Genomic DNA, 21,038 nt, shown 5'->3' with positions numbered 1-21,038 from the left:
TGATCCACCAGTCTTACTTCTGGGTTTATAACCAAAAGAACTGAAAGTAGGGTCTCAGAGATATTTGAACACCCGTGTTCATAGCAGCATTATTCACAAAAGCTAAAAGACGGAAGCCGCCCAAGTGTCCATTAATGGATGATCATATAAGCAAAATGTGGTGTGTGTATACACACACACACACACACACACACACACACAGTGGAATATTATTCAGTGTTAGTAAGGAAGGAAATTGTAACATATGCTACCAAATGGATGAAACTTCAGGACATTAAGCTGAGTGAAAAAAGCCTGGACCAATATTGAATAACTCCACTTATATAAGGCACCTAGAATAGTCAACTTCCTAGAGACGAAAAATAGAATGGTGGTTACAGTTACCAGGGGCTACGGAGGGGGTGGAATGAAGAATAATTAGTGTTGATTTGGTGTAGAGTTTCAATTGGGGGGGTGAAAAAGTTCTGGAAATGGGTGGTGGTGATGGTTGCACAACGTGAATGTACTGAATTTCTCAGAACTGTACACTTACAAATGGTTAAAATGGTAATTTTTATGTTATATATATTTTACCACAGTAAAAGAAAAAAATACAGTTTCATCTAAAATTAAAACAGCCCTTTTGCTATGTGCCTTTGAATAAGAAGAAGACTTGGTAGAGGTCAGTGATAGGCTTTCACAGTTTTTTTTTTTTTTTTCATAATCTCAAATCACAGCATTTTATGGTGTCTAAATGAAAATAAACCTGATTAACTCATAGTGACAAAATTCACATTGATGGATTCTGGCTTTAAAGAGGTTCTAGCTTGTGAAGATTTTAATAATTTCACTTTCTAAAAACACTTTGAATATTAGAGAATCAAGATAATAGGACTAATGATAATAAAAATAAGGAAACTTTACTATTTGCCTTTTAAAAAAATTTTTACAAATTTATCTTATGTACATTTTGTGATTTAATCATTGTGTGGCCACAATCCATTTTCTGGAACACTGCCTGATACAGAGCAAGCAATCAAAATTGTAATTCTCTGGTAGATACAATTGGCTTATTTTAGAAGTGAAGAACTAAACAAAGAAATAATCAGTGACTTTTACAAAATCGCAGAGATAAGTTGTAGAACTAGACAGTTATCCTGCTTTTCTGACACAAAATCCAGGAAATAAATGTAATTTTAATTATGGACATGCCAGATGACATTTTCTCTCTGATTATTGCTCTGCCACCCAAACTGGTTTAATATATTGACTATTAAAATATTTGAGGAAAAATATAATTTCAGGGTAGTGTGATCAAATGATCTTCACCTTCATTCAACAATAAAATTAGGATGATAGAGAAGCTCTTTTATTTTATCATTTTTAGTTACATTGGTGGATTACTGCTTGTTTTTCTCTGTCTTGCTATGTTGACAAATTTAACCAGATAGATAGAAAGATGCCTGTTGATTGCCAACTGCTTAAGAGATCACCAAAAAAATCTACTGGTTAAGCAAAGCTAAGCTTATTAGCCCTTCTGAAGTAAGAACAAACACCTGCATAACAGAGTCTCCCTAACAGAGTCTCAAAAGCAATGCAAGGAAAAGATATTTCTAAAGTTATGTGGTCTGCCTCAAGTGGTTTAGGATCTTCCAGGCAGAACACTGATTTGGACTGAGCAAGCTTAGTGGCATAATAAGTTAAGGTTGGTGGACACAGCGAGGTGAGAGTGCTCGAGTGAGTCTTAATAAGTAAACTGCTGTTTGATATGCAAGCTGTTTGCCAGGTAAGCAATATATGGTCTTGAAGGGAGAGCTGTTTTCCCAGATGAGCAAACTATTTTTCCAGACAGATTGGTTGCGGGAATTTTCTGAAGCAAAGAGCTACATTATTTATTGGTCTACTGGCTTATATTCCTGGGTAAGAATTTCCTAGAACATATAGTTAAGTCCTTTTGACACAAGTGATCCGAGTTCTCTGTCCTAATAGTTAATTTAAGTGGATGTAGGTGGTCTCAGTTTTCAACTCTTGCTTCCTGTTCCCCAGGATCATTCTTCAGCATGAGCTGAGGAAGTGATCAGTACAGATCTGCAACCACTGTTTAAGGGATGATGATTGTGTATCAGTTTTCCAGTGGTGGCGATTTCAACCTCTATCAAGTTTTCCTGCTCTTTTTGTTGGATGACTATTTTCAGAATCATTTGATTGGACTGCATGGCACAATGGCATTTAAACTTCTAGAGATCTCACCTTTGAGAATTACAAATAGGCAAATACTTACAGGATATTTATGATCAGAATTTGTAGTCTACTTCTAATCCAGAAGACAAGAGTGGTCATTTAAATGAAGAGAACAAAACTTCTTCCCAATCGGAATTGCTGACAGAAAGAGCTATGGGGGTATAAGCCAAATGACTTAATTCTTCATCACTTCTTTGCTTTTTTGTTTGTTTTTATACAGAGAAGTCTGTGGTGATATCAGTAAAACATTCTTCCCCAAAGATGCACATGTTTTCAGTTAAAAGAAAAACTAGAATCTTATCTAAATTGGTCTATTTTCGTCCACTTTCTGTATAACTTTATATAAATTGCAAGGGAGGAATTCTATGGATATATTGACATCTTTTCTTGCTACACTTTACACTATATCATGGAAGCTGACAATATAATTTGTGGGACCCAGTAGAAAATAAAAATGTGAAGGCTCTTGTTCAAAAATCTAGAAAGAAGTATAATTAAGAGTACTAAAATATAAGGCTTTAAAAATATTTTTTTACTTACAAAACGCAATAGGGGTAGGAGTAATACATGTATAACAGCTTATATTGATGTTCAACATAAGTGCTAATGCCAGAACAGGGATTTGCCCTGTTTAAAGTGAATTTAACTTTGAGAGGCAATTGAGCTTTGGGGATTTATGACTGTCCAGAATGGAAAGAAATTGGGTCATAAAGAGAGGAAGGAGCAGAGGGTACTGGAGAAGCACAGGAGAGGGGAAGAGGACGAGTGGGATAACGGCTGTTAGGTTCAAGTTGTGCTTCGGGAGATCGAAAATAGATACATTTGAATGTTTACATTTTCCTTGTGTCTTGGCTAATAACTCTTTTTAGGAAATAGTTTTGGAATATGAATTTGGGGAGTTCTTCATACAAAGAAAAATTCATTCAATGGGTATTTTCAATTTTACTCCCTATTTGCTTTATGGTGCCACTGTTATGAACAAGTTTGCTAAAATTAAAAATTCTCCCAGATATCCATTATAATTCTTAATTATCTTCGGTGTAATTATGCAACTTAGAAAGATAAGCACTGGAGTTTGTGCAAAACCATGTAAGAAACAGAAATCTGGCCAGAGGGTGTATTAAATTACATTGAGAGGCACTCAGTGGGTGTCTGCCAATGGTTGGTAGAATAAGTTGCTGTTGCACTTTGTGTCTTGGACCCCTCAAATTAATAGTTGGCTCTCTCTAATCAGAGATTGATGAATGGGCATTTCTTTGTAGATGGACTGTTTCAAGAAGAGACCTTTTTCAGAACCGTGCTCTTGTGAACAAAACAAGACAAGATGGAGGAAGGCTTTTTGTAAGATATATGTAGGTGACCCAAGGCAATGTCTGTCCTATAAGGACACCAGTGTGATGAGTCCTTCTGACCTTCTGAACCTTTGGAGTCTAACTGAGAGATGGACTTGTCTATTCTCTTCCCTATGAACTTCCCCACATAGACTTCCCACAAAAGATGGTGAGAACAGATAAAGACAATCAATAGTGTTATCAACAACTAAGCAGATTTCTACTAAGAAAACATGTTTTAAAGCTTCAGTAGATAATTAAAGAATTATCTATCTATATGGGGTTCCTCATTTCTAAGAGATAAACTCAGAATTTGAGTACTCAAAAGAAATGAGTTCAGACTCCACATCAGGTTTACTTCCCCTTCACAGCTGGAAGGGAGGCGTGCTATTTCCAAGTGAGAGGTCCTGAGCTACAGTGGGCATAGCAGTGGTGGTGGAATCTCAGCTGGATCTCAGGAGCACATCTAAGATCCTCACTGCGGACTCCTTAAGTGACTACTAAAACTTGTCAGTCAAAGACGGTTAATTTTCTTAGATGTACTGCAGTAAGGAAGAGTACTGAGCAGTCTTAGTAGTTTTTCAGAAGTGAGACATCAAGGAAAAATGTTTACACAGCTTGAGGGTCTACGCTCAAGGATTTTATGATGGGATTTTCAAGGAAGAGAATTGATGGAGACAGGATGGAGTATGTGATGTTATATATAATTTAGGATTGGTAGACAGAGTAAGATAATGGCCCTGCGTCAAGGTTTGTTAAATAAACTTTTGTGTTAACTATTTGCCCAGGTGAACAATCTACTATGTTGACAGGAGAGATTTTGCCCAGAGAAATTGGTTTATGAGAATTCCTGAAGCAAAGAGAAAATAAATTTATTTCTTATCTAATAATGACTTTTCCCACTAATCTGTCCAAACAGGCATTTGAGTATAGAATATCTGTGAAGTTGAGCAGGTATTTCAGGAGAAGCAGAGCACATTAACAAATGATAGACTGTTTAATGAATGAATATCCCTCATTAAAATTAACATATCATAATTGCATGTTCTCTTTAATTTCTTTGCATCAGTCAAGTGGTATCTTAAATATATTAAAAATTAATTTTATAGGGGCTTCCCTGGTAGCGCAGTGGTTGAGAGTCCACCTGCCAATGCAGGGGACATGGGTTCGTGCCCCGGTCTGGGAGCATCCCATATGCCACGGAGCGGCTGGGCCCATGAGCCATGACCGCTGAGCCTGCGCGTTCGGAGCCTGTGCTCTGCAACAGGAGAGGCCACAACAGTGAGAGGCCCGTGTACTGCAAAAAAAAAAAAAAAAAAAATTAATTTTATAAATGTTCACTTTGTGATTGATCAGAAGTAAATGGAATGAAAATAGAAAACAAGTAGGACAAAGAAATTGCTGAATAGATGAGTTGTAAAGTTTAAAAACATTGATTTGGATTTGAGCTAGAGCAAAATGAAAGAAATCAGACGGCAAATTATTTTCTCAGGCCCAGAGCCCCAGGGAAAACTAATCATTAGCACTCTTCTGGGTGTAGTCTGACTTGCTCCTTGTGGAATCTCCAAGACTCCTAAGGTCTAACTCGGCAAGCTTTTTATATGTGTGTAAGCCAGGTTCTCTTGGTTATTATGCAGCCTAATCCTCTGCTCTTATAGATCTTATTGGTGATGCATGCTAATGAGGTTTGCTGTTGTCTCTCCTGTTGATGCCCAGCATGAGTGCCAGCACCAGTGGCGTGCTCTGGGTCCTCTCCAAAGCTATCAGCACTTTATCTTCTTGTTGTCAGTGCCACTTGCAGGTTGCAGTCCTGATGTGCAAAGGTCTTTCATCATCCTGCTTATATGTTCCTCTTAGCCTCATAGTGACTTAGCATTATATTTATTAGTTAAAAAGAGTTATTTTAACTTTTATTCTCCCTAAGTTTCAAATATGTCCATGGTGATCTTGGCTGGGACAAATCCAAGTGTGATCATAATTTTCTTTTTCTTTTTCTTTTTTTTTTTGATGAATTCAGTCTTGTTGTCAAGCCGTACTTGATGTTTCACTTTTCTTTTTAAGACGTGTTGTTTTCCAGAATTATCTTCAGCCCCTCAAGCAGGTGGTTACCTGGCAGGGTGTCCCACCTGGGCTTAACCATGCTGTGATATATGAGTCCCAAGGATGAACCAATAGCTTAGGCAGGGACTTAATAATGTCCAGTTAAGAGTGGAGCATGCTTTCCTGGGAGGGATGGCTGGGTATAGGTTTGCTCATGAGATTTCAGGGGATAGGATACAGACGGAAAAGATAAAGTATGATGTCGTCACGGGTTGCTGGAAAGAACAACTCCAATAGGGTATAGTGCCAGCAAGTACAGACATTCTTTCCTCAGAGACATGGGTCTGTGGGAGAGAAAGATAAACCGAGGCAGAGTGAGAGCATGTGGAAGGGAAAATGAAATCTCTCTAAAATCTGGCATCTAAAAAAAGCTAGGTATCTGTATGACTTTAGGCAGATGTCAGTGCTTCCTTATATTTATTTATTTCCTCATATTAAGAGGAAATAAATGAAGGAATTTGAATTAGGTATTCTCCAAGTTTCTTTTCAGTTATAAATATCAATTCCTAAGAGAGAAACCAAATTAATCTGCTAAACTGGGTAAAGTCAGATTCTAAATATGCCACGCGTCTAACCTTTATATAATTTATAACATAAAAATTCCCTACTTCAATAAAATACTTTTTCTCAGTACTCTATTTGGTAGACTAGGTATATAATTGTTTGGATGATTCATAAAAAGTGGGATGCTAAGAATTAAGGGCTCTGTTGTATTTTCCATGATTTAAGTCTTAAAGACTAAAATCTCTTTAATATCTTAGGTGGTATAGCAAGAAGAAGGTTGAATAAGGAGGTGGGTTGCTTTTTAGGGATATCTAAAGCATTTCATCAAGGTAGCAGAAAAGTCAGAGATATCTGAGGTCAAAGCAGTTCTGATTCCTACTATAGGAAATTTTTAGAAATGTGGTATATACATTTTGGGAAGAGGAAACTGCAGCCAACATAATTTTGAGTCTGTGTGCTAAAAATTCAGAGACCAAACACACTTTCCATTGTCTGTGCAAAATAACACTGGAGCTAGGAAAAAATAACTTAGCCACTTGCTCCAGGAAACACTTTCTCCTGGAAGATAAGACTGAAAACCAATTTAAAAAGCACACAGTTTGGGGGGGGAGCTTCAAGATGGCAGAAGAGTAAGATGTGGAGACCACCTTCCTCCCCACAAAGACATCAGAAATACATCTACATGTGGAACAACTCCTACAGAACACCTACTGAACGCTGGCAGAAGAAATCAGACCTCCCCAAAGGCAAAAAACTCCCCCACGTACCTGGGTAGGGCAAAAGAAAAAAGAATAAACAGAGACAAAAGAATAGGGATGGAACCTGCACCTCGGGGAGGGAGCTGTGAAGGAAGAAAGGTTTCCACACACTAGGAAGCCCCTTTGCGGGCGGAGATTGTGGGTGGTGGAGGGGGAAGCTTCGAAGCCACGGAGGAGAGCGCAGCAACAGGGGTGCAGAGGGCAAAGCAAGATTACCGCACTAAGGATCAGTGCCGACCGGCACTCACCAGCCCGAGAGGCTTGTCTGCTCAGCTGCCGGGGTGGGCGGGGGCTGGGAGCTGAGGCTCGGGCCTCGGAGGTCGGATCCCAGGGAGAGTACTGGGGTTGGCGGCGTGAATACAGCCTGGAGGGACTAGTGTGCCACAGCTAGCCAGGAGGGAGTACAGGAAAAGGTCTGGACTTGCCTAAGAGGCAAGAGACTTTTTCTTGCCTCTTTGTTTCCTGGTGCGCGAGGAGAGGGGATTAAGAGCGCCCTTAAAGGAGGTCCAGAGACGGGCATGAGCCGCGGCTAACAGTGCGGACCCCAGACACGGGCATGAGACGCTAAGGCCGCTGCCGCCGCCACCAAGAAGCCTGTGTGCGAGCACTGGTCGTTGTCCACACCTCCCTTCCGCGAGCCTGTGCAGCCCACCACTGCCATGGCCCCGGGATCCAGGGACAACTTCCCCGGGAGGACACACGGCGCGCCTCAGGTTGTTGCGACGTCACGCCGACCTCTGCCGCTGCAGGCTCACCCCGCATCTGCAATCCTCCCTCCCCCCCCCCCCCCCCCCCCCCCCCCCCGCCTGAGAGAGCCAGAGCCCCCAAAGCAGCTGCTCCTTTAACCCCGCCCTGTCTGAGTGAAGAACAGATGCCCTCAGGCAACGTACACGCTGAGACGGGGCCAAATCCAAAGCTGAACGTCAGGAGCTGTGCAAAGAGAGAAAGGGAAATCTCTCCTAGCAGCCTCTGGAGCAGCGGATTAAATCTCCGCAATCGACTTGATGTACCTGCATCTGTGGAATTACTGAGTAGACAATGAATCATACCAAAATGAGGAGGTGGACTCTGGGGGCAACGATATATATATATTTTTTCCCTTTTTTTCTTTTTCTGAGTGTGTATGTGTATGCTTCTGTGTTTGATTTTGTCTGTATAGCTTTGCTTTTACCTTTTGTCCTAGGGTTCTGTCTGGTTTTTTTTTTTCCTTCTTTTTTTAGTATAGTTTATAGCGCTAGTTATCATTGGTGGATTTGTTTTTAGGTTTTGTTGCTCTCTTCTTTCTTTCCTTCTTTTTTTATTACTTTTTAAATTTTTTAATAATTATTTTTATATCAATAACGTTATTTTATTTCATTTCATTTTATTTTTTCTTGCTTGCTTATTTCTCCCTTTTATTCTGAGCCATGTGGATGACAGGCTCTTGGTGCTCCAGCCAGTCGTCAGGGCTGTGCCTCTGAGGTGGGAAAGCCAAGTTCAGGACACTGGTCCACAAGAGACCTCTCAGCTCCATGTAATACCAAAACGGTAAAAATCTTGCAGAGATCTCCATCTCAGCGTGTAGACCCAACTCCACTCATTGAGCAGTAAGCTACAGTGCTGGACCCCCTATGCCAAACAACTAGCAAGACAGGAACACAACCCCATCCATTAGCAGAGAGGCTGCCTAAAATCATAATAAGGCCACAGACACCCCAAAACACACCACCAGACATGGACCTGCCCACCAGAAAGGAAAGATACAGCCTCATCCACCAGAACACAGGCACTAGTCCCTTCCACCAGGAAGCCTACACAACCCACTGAACCAACCTTAGCCACTGGGGACAGACACCAAAAACAACGATAACTACAAACCTACAGCCTGTGAAAAGGAGACCCCCAAACACAGTAAGTTAGGCAAAATGAGAAGACAGAGAAAACACAGCAGGTGAACGAGCAAGGTAAAAACCCACCAGACCTAACAAATGAAGAGGAAATAGGCAGTCTACCTGAAAAAGAATTCAGAATAATGATAGTAAACATGATGCAAAATCTTGGGAATAGAATGGAGAAAATACAAGAAACGTTTAAGAAGGACCTAGAAGAACTAAAGAGCAAACAAACAGTGATAACAACACAATAAATGAAAAATTCTCTAGAAGGGATCAATAGAAGAATAACTGAGGCAGAACAACAGATAAGTGATGTTGAAGATAAAATAGTGGAAATAAATACTGCAGAGCAGGATAAAGAAAAAAGAATGAAAAGAATTGAGGACAGTCTCAGAGACCTCTGGGACAACATTAAACACATCAACATTCGAATTATAGAGATCCTAGAAGAAGAGAAAAAAAAGGGACTGAGAAAATATTTGAAGAGATTATAGTTGATAACTTCCCTAATATGGGAAAGGAAATAGTTAATCAAGTCCAGTAAACACAGAGAGTCCCATACAGGATAAATCCAAGGAGAAACACGCCAAGACACATATTAATCAAACTATCAAAAATTAAATACAAACAAAAAATATTAAAAGCAGCAAGGGAAAAACAACAAATAATATACAAGATAATCCCCATAAGGTTAGCAGCTGAACTTTTAGCAGAACCTCTGCAAGCCAGAAGGGAGTGGCAGGACATATTTAAAGTGATGAAAGGGAAAAACGTACAACCACGATTACTGTACCCAGCAAGGATCTCATTCAGATTTGACAGAGAAATTAAAACCTTTACAGCCAATCAAATGCTAAGAGAATTCAGCACCACCAAACCAGCTTTATAACAAATGCTATAGGAACTTCTCTACGTAGCAAACACAAGAGAATGAAAAGACCTACAATAACAAACCCAAAACAATTAAGAAAATGGTAGGGGCTTCCCTGGTGGCACAGTGGTTGAGAGTCCCCCTGCCGATGCAGGGGACATGGGTTCATGCCCCGGTCCGGGAAGATCCCACATGCTGTGGAGCGGCTGGGCCCATGAGCCATGGCCGCTGAGCCTGCACGTCCACAACGGGAGAGGCCACAACAGTGAGAGGCCCGCGTAATGCAAAAAAAAAATAAATAAAAATAAATAAAAAAGAAAATGGTAATAGAACATACATATCGATAATTACCTTAAATGTAAATGGATTAAACGCTCCAACCAAAAGACCTAGAGTAGATGAATGGATGCAAAAATAAGGCCCATATATATGCTGTCTACAAGAGACCCACTTTAGACCTAGGGACACATACAGACTGAAAGTGAGGGGATGGAAAAAGATATTCCATGAAAATGGAAATCAAAAGAAAGCTGGAGTAGCAATTCTCATAACAGACAAAATAGACTTTAAAGCAAACACAATTACAAGAGACAAAGTAGGACACTACATAATGATCAAGGGATCAATCCAAGAAGAAGATATAACAATTGTAAATATTTGTGCACCCAACATAGGAGCACCTCAATACATAAGGCAAATGCTAACAGCCATAAAAGGGGAAATCGACAGTAACACAATCAGAGTAGGGGACTTTAACACCCCACTTTCACCCATGGACAGATCATCCAAAATTGAAAACAAATAAGGAAACACAAGCTTTAAATGATACATTAAACAAGATAGAGTTAACTGATATTTATAGGACATTCCATCTGAAAACAACAGAATACACGTTCATCTCAAGTGCTCATGGAACATTCTCCAGGCTAGATCATATCTTGGGTCACAAATCAAGCCTTGGTAAATTTAAGAAAATTGAAATCATATCAAATATCTTTTCTGACCACAATGCTATGAGACTAGATATCAATTACAGGAAAAAATCTGTAAAAAATACAAACACATGGAGGCTAAACAATACACTACTCAATAACCAAGAGATCACTGAGGAAATCAAAGAGGAAATCAAAAAATACCTAGAAACAAATTACAATGAAAACACGATGACCCAAAACCTATGGGATGCAGCAAAAGCAGTTCTAAGAGGGAAGTTTATAGCAACACAATCCTGCCGTAAGAAACAAGAAACATCTGAAATAAACAACCTACCCTTACACCTAAAGCAATTAGAGAAAGAAGAACAAAAAAACCCCTAAGTTAGCCGAAGGAAAGAAATCTTAAAGGTCAGATCAGAAAAAAATGAAAAAGAAATGAAGGAAACAATAGCAAAGATCAATAAAACTAAAAGTTTGTTCTTTGAGAAGGTATACAAAATTGATAAACCATTATCCAGACTCATCAAGAGAAAAAGGGAGAAGACTCAAATCAATAGAATTAGAAATGAAAATGGAGACCTGGGCTTCCCTGGTGGCACAGTGGTTGAGAGTACGCCTGCCGATGCAGGGGACACAGGTTCGTGCCCTGGTCTGGGAAGATCCCACATGCCGTGGAGCGGCTAGGCCTGTGAGCCATGGCCACTGAACCTGTGCGTCTGGAGCCTGTGCTCCACAATGGGAGAGGCCACAACAATGAGAGGACCATGTACCACAAAAAAAAAAAAAAAAAGAAGAGAAAATAAAATGGAGAAGTAACAACTGACACTGCAGAAATACAAAGAATCATGAGAGATTACTACAAGCAACTATATGCCAATAAAATGGACAACCTGGAAAAAATGGACAAATTCTTAAAAATGCATAACTTTCAGAGGCTGAACCAGGAAGAAATAGAAAATATGAACAGACCAATCACAAGCACTGAAATTGAAACTGTGATTAAAAATCTTCCAACAAACAAAAGCCCAGAACTAGATGGCTGCACAGCTGAATTCTATCAAACATTTACAGAAGAGCTAACACCTATCCTTCTGAAGCTCTTCTAAAATATAGCAGAGGGAGGAACACTCCCAAATTCATTCTATGAAACCACCATCACCATGATACCAAAACCAGAAAAAGATGTCACACAGGAAGAAAACTAAAGGCCAATATCACTGATGAACATAGATGCAAAAATCCTCAACAAAATACTAGCAAACCGAATCCAACTGCACATTAAAAGGATCATGCACTATGATAAAGTGTGGTTTATCCCAGGAATGCAAGGATTCTTCATTATATGCAAATCAATCAATGTGATACACCATATTAACAAATTGAAGGAGAAAAACCATATGATCCTCTCAACAGATGCAGAAGAAGCTTTTGACAAAATTCAACACCGATTTATGATAAAAACCCTCCAGAAAGTAGGCATAGAGGAAACTTACCTCAACATAATAAAGACGATATATGACAAACACACAGCCAACATCGTCGTCGATGGTGAAAAACCGAAACTATTTCCACTAAGATCAGGAACAGGACAGTGTTGCCCACTCTCACCACTAGTAGTCAACATACTTTTGGAAGTTTTAGCCACAGCAATCAGAGAAGGAAAAGACATAAAAGGAATCGAAATCAGAAAAGAAGTAAAGCTGTTACTGTTTACAGATGGCATGATACATCATCCTAATGATGCTACTAGAAAACTACTAGAATTAATCAATGAATTTGGTAAAGTAGCATGATACAAAATTAATGCACAGAAATCTCTTGCATTCCTATACACTAATGATGAAAACTCTGAAAATGAAATTAAAAAAACACTCCCATTAACCACTGCAACAAAATGAATAAAATACATAGAAATAAACCTACCTAAGGATACAAAAGACCTGTATGCAGAAAATTGTAAGACACTGATAAAAGAAATTAAATATGATACAAATAGATGGAGAGATATACCATGTTCTTGGATTGGAAGTATCAACATTGTGAAAGTGACTATAATACCAAAAGCAATCTACAGATTCAGTTCAATCCCTATCAAACTACCAGTGGCATTTTTCACAGAACTAGAACAAAAAATTTCACAATTTGTATGGAAACACAAAAGACCCCAAATAGCCAAAGCAATCTTGAGAAAGAAAAATTGAGCTGGAGGAATCAGGCTCCCTGACTTCAGACTGTACTACAAAGCTACAGTAATGAAGACAGTAATGGTACTGGCACAAAAACAGAAATATAGATCAATGCAACAGAATAGAAAGCCCAGAAATAAACCCATGCACAAATGGTCACCTTATCTTTGATAAAGGAGGCAAGAATACACAATAGAGAAAAGACAGCCTCTCCAATAAGTGGTGCTGGGAAAACTGGACAGCTACGTGTAAAAGAATAACACCATAACAAAACCCTAACACCATATACAAAAATAAACTCAAAATGGATTAAAGACCGAAATGTAAGGCCAGACACTATCAATCTCTAGAGGAAAACATAGGCAGAGCAGTCTATGACATAAGTCACACCAAGATCCTTTTTGACCCACCTCCTAGAGAAATGGAAATAAAAACGAAAATAAACAAATGGGACCTAAGGAAACTTAAAAACTTTTGCACAACAAAGGAAACCATAAACAAGACGAAAAGACAGCCCTCAGAATGGGAGAAAATATTTGCAAATGAAGCAACTGTCAAAGGATTAATGTCCAAAATTTACACAGAGCTCATGCAGCTCTATATCAAAAAACCCAATCCAAAAATGGGCAGAAGACCTAAATAGACATTTCTCCAAAGAAGATATACAGATTGCCAACAAACACATGAAAGAATCCTCAACATCATTTATCATTAGAGAAATGCAAATCAAAACTATAATGAGGTATCACCTCACATGGGTCAGAATGTCCATCATAAAAAATCTACAAACCGTAAATGATGGAGAAGGTGTGGAGAAAAGGGAACCCTCTTGCACTGTTGGTGGGAATGTAAATTGATACAGCCATGATGGAGAACAGTATGGAGGTTCCTTGAAAAACTAAAAATAGATCTACCATACGACCCAGCAATCCCACTACTGGCCATATACCCTGAGAAAACCATAATTCAAAATGAGTCATGTACCACAGTGTTCACTGCAGCTCTATTTACAATAGCCAGCACATGGAAGCAACCGAAGTGTCCATCGACAGATGAATGGGTAAAGAAGATGTGGCACATATATACAATGGAATATTACTCAGCCATCAAAACAGACAAAATTGAGTTATTTGTGGTCATGTGGATGGACCCTGAGTCTGTCAAGCAGAGTGAAGTAAGTCAGAAACAAAAAAACAAATACAGTATGATAACACATATATATGGAATCTAAAAAAAAAAAAAAAAAAAAGGTCATGAAGAGCCTAGGGATAAGATGGGAATAAAGACGCAGAGCTACTAGAGAATGGACTTGAGGACACGGGGAGGGGGAAGGGTAAGCTGGGACAAAGAGAGAGAGTGGCATGGACATATATACACTACCAAATGTAAAATAGATGGCTAGTGGGAAGCAGCCGCATAGCGCAGGGAGATCAGCTCTGTGCTTTGTGACCACCTAGGGATGTGGGATAGGGAGGGTGGGAGGGAGGAAGACGCAAGAGGGAAGAGGTATGGGGATATATGTATATGTATAGCTGATTCACTTTGTTATAAAGCAGAAACTAACACACCATTGTAAAGCAATTATACTCCAATAAAGATGTTAAAAAAAAAAAAAGAGGATACAGTTTGATCATCAAGCCTCGTTTCTGGACCTTAGCTTTGCTGTACCCTACACCAAAGTTTTTTCACTATAAACATTGCCCAATTTCAACCCTTCTCTGTCTTGGAAGATCTGCCTTAAAATCTGGCCCAAGCCCAGTGGATATCCCTCTAGTTTCCTCATTTTGAGAGACCAGTGACATTGTCAAAGTTTTGGTCTCTCTCTCTGCAGTAAGTCTAACAAACTTAGCTTTGCTTGATTGGTAGATGTTCCTTGTGCCAGTTTATGTTATAGTTTCCATATCTAGAATCATACTTTTCTAAAAACTTTATCTGTAATGTGAAATGTTCAAATTCTTGGCCATGGAAATATCATTTTCATATATGAAGTTTTTTTTTTAACTTACAGCTTGATTTATCTCTCAAAACTAAGTTTTGTAGTTATTTGCCCTTACATTAAATAGGAAAGAGACAAAAACAGTAAAAAGCTTTCTCTTTCAAATCCTTCTTACACATTTTGTTATTTCCCCTCTATTAACTCTGTCCTCCGGTGGAGAAGCAATTGGCTTCCTGAGCTTTCATTTGCATACTGCACTGAAGCTTGGACTCTGGTTGCAGCTTGTTAATTTTATTGACTAAAGTCCATTGAGCTATTTAAGACTGTGACTTACTGTGTTTGAGAGATGCCACTTGTAGCCAATTGAAGCTTTTTACTTTCTACCATTTTCCCCATGAACAATTTACCTATATTTTTCTGTAAAAAAAAGAAAACCACTTATTCCAATATACTGGTTGTTTCATTTGCTTAAAATATACAAACATAAAGTAAAGGAAAAATGACTCAGGAGTAAACTCCAGGGATGCATCTACTACAAAGCCATCTGAGGAGTTAACCAAAGGCTATAAATTTGGACAGATTGTTCTTTGGCTGCAGCAAGCTCTGTACTAGAGCTTGTGAGTCAGATGAGGTTTGTTTTCTAAGAACCGTAACACTTCTTTTCTGAAAGAAAGCCCTGAAGTGTAGACGGTCAATCTATTTCTGATCCTGGATATAAAATAAACAAGAAAGCAAAGGAATAACAACAACAAAGTGTCCTCAGAATCCTGACTTATTTTTCCCAATGCTTAGGAATGTGGGTTTGTTGTTGACACCAGTAACATTGGAACTTGCAACTGTAGCCTCCCAAGAAAGGAACTGGGGAATTTGGGTTGCTTCGCTCATGAGAGGCCTGCCTCTGTACTCTGTGCTCTCAAGCACCAGGAGGAAATGGTCGGGTTAGCTTCTTTGCAGTGGTAGACAGAGTCCTTGGGGATAGTAGCGGAGGGTGGGTGGCTGGGATAGGTATAGCAACTTAGCTGCTTCTCTACACGTTTTTTACATTGAGACCTACAGAATGAACTATACAGAATGAATTAAAGTCAAACTTCATACATGAAGAAACAGATTTTGCCACCTTGTTTATTTCTTCTTTATCCCATTTGTATATTTCCCCCCCTTTTTTTTTTGCGGTACGTGGGCCTCTCACTGTTGTGGCCTCTCCCGTTGCGGAGCACAGGCTCCAGACGTGCAGGCTCAGTGGCCATGGCTCACGGGCCCAGCCGCTCCGCAGCATGTGAGATCCTCTCGGACCGGGGCACGAACCCGTGTCCCCTGCATCGGCAGGCGGGCTCTCAACCACTGCGCCACCAGGGAAGCCCTATTTCCCCCCCCTTTTTTTTAACATCCTAGTTATTATCTATGTCCTTGCCATGTATGTGCAGAAAAGAAGGCATGTCGAGTTATGTCTTCATTGGACAACTTGATTGGTAATTCTTTGTCAAGCTCTGAAGTTATTTAAACCAGTACCCAATATTTTAAATCAAAAATTATCATATAAAAATTCCAACTTCAATCCTCTCTTAAAAAAAAAAAAAAACAGCTCTTCTCAAAATATATGTTCTCACATGGCAACAATTGTCTGGGTTGAGGAGGCTGATTTCTTTTTTTAAGCCCTGTGTTATCTACTCTACCAGCATCCCCACCACTTCTTGTTTTCCTTTCTATCCCATCAGATTCATTCCTTGCATTACTTGTCTGGCCACTGCAAGTACTAGAATTTATGTCCTCTGATATAGGAAGGGGAGGGTAGCATTGAAAGAGACTTGTGAGTTCAGCTGTATCAAGATCATATAGAACCTTGGATTTGGGATTTTTAGATCAATCGTTTTAACCAGGGGAAAGCAACCTCGTGTAATCAACATAATAGTACCGTGAAGTAAATAGTTTATCCTTATTTTGAAGATGAGAAGATTGACATTCAAAGGGTTACAGACTCATTTCCAAGTTCACTGAGCTACTGTGACTAGACTAGAGATATGATATTCTGGTTCCAAAACACATAAACTTTCGCTGTGCTATCTTGACAAACACAGTTCCCTCAAATGAAACTGAAGATCATTGATCAGATTAACATCAAACTAGCAATTAAATGAATAGTGAATAAAAGTTGATCCTATATGTGGTACTGTAGCTGATTATATTTCTTTGGGGTTGGGTTAGAATTAGAGCAGGGAACCAGAGACCAAGCAGAACTGCATCTGGAGATCAAGTGATGAGGGAAAATAGAAGTGACCAGGAAGCAGGTTAGACCTTATAATAGCATGATACAGTCCCATGGAATTTAATCATAAAAAATGAATTCACAAACCAGTGTACCAATATCTTCATTTTAGATTTGTTAAGAACAACTGAACAATATTTTATGGTTAAGGTCAGTTGCACTGGTCCGAAGAAGGTAAATGCTTTCAGGAAGTTGAACTATAGAATAGAAGTTTGCATCAGCAGCATGGACTTCAAATAAAGGAGTTGCTTTAGATAAAACCTCTTTCTTCCTGCCTTCCTTCCTTCCTTTCTTCCTCCATTCCTCTCTCTTTTCCTCCCTCCCTCCCTCCTTTCTTTTCTGCCTTTCAAAAATACATATTGAGGCTCTGCTATGTCCATGATTTTCTGCTAGCATGGGGGTTGTCGTGGTAGGTCAAGCACATATTTACTTGTTCATATTCACATAAGTAATTATACAAATTATGATAGGAGCAAGAAGAAAAAATATATAAGCTGTTGTGACAACTTAATGATGTAACCTCACTCTCTTTGGAATATTAGATGACTCTTACAATGTGCATTTGAGGTAAATCTAGAAAAAAGGTAATAGTTTGTCAGGTAAAGATTGGACAATGGAGCATTTTTTTTTCTTTTCATTTTTTTATTGAAGTATAGTTGATTTACAGTGTGGCAGGCATACAGTAAACTGATTCAGTTTGATTCTTTTTTCAGATTTTTTTCTATTATAGGTTATTATAAGATATTGAATATAGTTTCCTGTGTCATACAGTAAGTCCTTGTTGTTTATTTTATATAAAGTAGTGTGTATCTATTAATCCCAAATTTATGATTTTTACCCCCCCCTTTCCCCTTTGGTAACCATAAGTTTGTTTTCTATGTCTATGAGTCTATTTCCATTTTGTAAGTTCATTTGTATCAATTTCTTTTTTAGATTCCACATATAAGTGATATCATATGATATTTGTCCTTCTCTGTCTGACTTACTTCACTTAATATGATAATCTCTAGTTGCATCCATGTTGCTGCAGATGGCATCATTTCATTTTTTTATGGCTGAGTAATATTCCATTGTATATATGTACCACATCTTCTTTATCCATTCATCTGCTGATGGACATTTAGGTTGCTTCCATGTCTTGGCTATTGGAAATAGTGCTGCTATGAATATTAGGGTGCATTTATCTTTTCAAAAGAGCATTTCTGTTAATAGAAACGGTAGGCGTTACAGCAGGAAAGGGTGTGGCTCCGAAAGAAAATTTTGGAAGGTTGCTGTCGCAGGTGGTTTATGAGCAAATCAGATGACAGTACGACTGGGCTTGCCACATAAAATGTAGGGCACTCAGATTCAAGTTTCAGAAGAACAATGGATAATTTTCGAGTGTGAGACACATTGTTATCTGAAAACTTAGACATGACCTCCGACTGGAGAGAAAGAAGCAGCCAGATGAAGCAGCAGGTTGGAAGTTTCTTTTATTGAGGATTGGTTAGAGCAGGTGAGAGGGATGGTAGTTTATGCTTTAAAAATTTCACTCTTCTGGTCTGTGGAGAGTGGACTAGAGGGGTAACAATGGAAGCAGAGAGGCAGTAATGAGGTTGTTGACAGAATTCAGTTTAGAAAAGGGGGTATCTTGGTCTGGGATTTTGTGGCAGTAGTGATGCAGGAAAGTGGTTTGAATGTAGATATTTTGTGGAAATAGAATCAGGAAGACTTGGATGAGTGGCAAATAGGAGATGAAATCATCAAAGCTGATTCAGGTGGGAGGATAGAGGGACCATATACTAAAATGCAGATATGCCAATTTTTAGAAAATGTTTGAAGGGGAGTTTTCAAAAGTTAATACTTGTCCACATTAAAATTTGGGATGCTTATAAGATAGTCAAGTATAGATGTCAAGGTGGCAGATGGATATGTAGTTCTGAGACTGAGGAAAGATCTACAGACTAAAAATATAAATATGTCTTCAGTCATATTATAATAGAACAGACGTAACAGGGTTGGTTGCTTTTTTGTTTTGGTTGCTTAAATCACTCTATTCCAGTTACTTCATTCTGAGACTGTACCTTGTGCTTTTGATGGATAATTGGGAAGCGATCTGGTTTAATCTGCAAAATATTTAAAGAAACATATCGTAGGGTGAGTTAATATAAAAATGGCCATCTGTTTTCTTTTGAATTTTCATTTCTTTCTGTTTCCAAGGGTGATCACCTAAACTTGTCCTTCTGTCTGGGAGAGAATGGTAGCCCACATTGACACCATATTGTCCCCTAATATGCATGGACCAGGGCATCAGGCGAATAACTCTGGGGTAGCATGCAAGGCTGTTTGAAGGAGGGAGAGACAGGAAATTTTTATGATTTTAGAAAAATTTTGCAAATTCGAGTCAGAAGTGATTAGAAAGTAAATGAAAGTATTTGAAGGCGATTTCAGGGGATTGACAGAACCTCAAAGCTAACTGAAGATGAGCTCTAAGGAAGAGGATGATGCAAGAATTTTTCTTCTTGTGTTTCTTCTTCCACACATTACAGAGCTAAAACACAGAAGCATTTCTCAATTACTTCTACCACTAACTCAAGCAAAGAGGCTGTCTGGCTAATGGAAAATTTCAGGGGTGAAATTTAGGAATTTCTGAAAGCTCTGGATGCAGCTGTTGGATCCAGAGTTATAATGGAGCCCAGGGAGCCTGGATGCTGCCTTATCTCACAAATGGTGACAAACAGCTGTCTTTATGCAGTGTTTTTGGAATGGTAGGAGATGGCCTATTAAGATCCCTTAGTTCAGGAATAATCATGGGCATGAGAACTTGAAATTGGGGATGATTAAAAGTGGTATTTGTTTTCCTCCTTTCTCTCTTTCTCTGTTTTTGAGATTAAAGCACTGAATTCTCACAAAGTTTTATTTATTTATTCTATTAAAAATGGGAAAAGTCATTAAAAAGATCAATTTTCTTATACCTTTTACAAAACTTTCCTAAGTACCTATTATCTTTATTAAATAGAAATGTTTGGAGTGTGTACATTGTGGATTGTGCATGATATCATTTCAACTTGAAGGAATTCCAGCATTTTTCATTTTTATTAAGCTTATGTGCAGCACATTATGTTAAAAACTCTTTAAAGTAATTTATTCTTTATTTTTCAAAATGCCTCCTTGAGACAGGTAGGAGGCAAGTTTTATATTACACAAATTTTCATGGTCATATTGTGAAACGAGTGAGTTGCATGATGTGGCTTTTGTCCTGTCAACGGAAACTGCATATCTCCTTGCTTTAATAGGATTTCAGTTTAAGTTAAAGAAAGGAAATTACTAAAACTTCAGACATTCAATAAAATAATAATTGCACACTTCAAAAATGAGTAAATTTCAACTATATAATAATATATTCGTAATCAATATTTATGTGAATAATATATATATATTTTAGAGGATGTAGGACTATGATATGTACCAATGATAATGGCTTGGTAGAAGGGATCACTTACGAGGAAAGAGGAGAATAATTTGACCTTCTTTGCCTTAAATCAAGATTAACAAAATCCATATGGTAGTTGTCTATTTTTAAAGTATCAAGAAGAATTTTGAATACTCTGTTGAAGTTCATACTATAAAAATACAGACAATGAGCTAGCATTTGATTAATATTTGCAACAATTTCCTTTTTTTCCTTGTAGTTAGTTAAGATCTTGCTTCACTAAGTGAGACTGTTGACAGTATCTTGAATGTCCTGTGTACTTCATGTTGTTCATGTACATTTGTATATAATTTACTATTACATCAAATCAAAATAAACATGAATCTCTAAGTCACTTTCAAGGTTTTAAGGGTCAATTTAAAGATTTAGCTGTGATGACATTAACTTTGTGACTCACCTTACGTATCTGACATACATCTTTCCTTAAAAATCTCAAGAATGATATACCCAGATTAACCTTCCAGATAGTGCCGTAATTATTTTAGATGAGACAAATGGCACACTTTCTCATTCTCTGAAATCAAACCACTTGGATGAATGCTTTTAAAATTCTCACAGATTATTGTTTTGAGTTGTAAACTCTTAGTT

This window comes from Phocoena sinus, chromosome 4 (genome assembly GCF_008692025.1).
Source record: "Phocoena sinus isolate mPhoSin1 chromosome 4, mPhoSin1.pri, whole genome shotgun sequence".
NCBI classification, from domain to species: domain Eukaryota; kingdom Metazoa; phylum Chordata; class Mammalia; order Artiodactyla; family Phocoenidae; genus Phocoena; species Phocoena sinus.
This window is presented reverse-complemented; position numbering follows the sequence as displayed.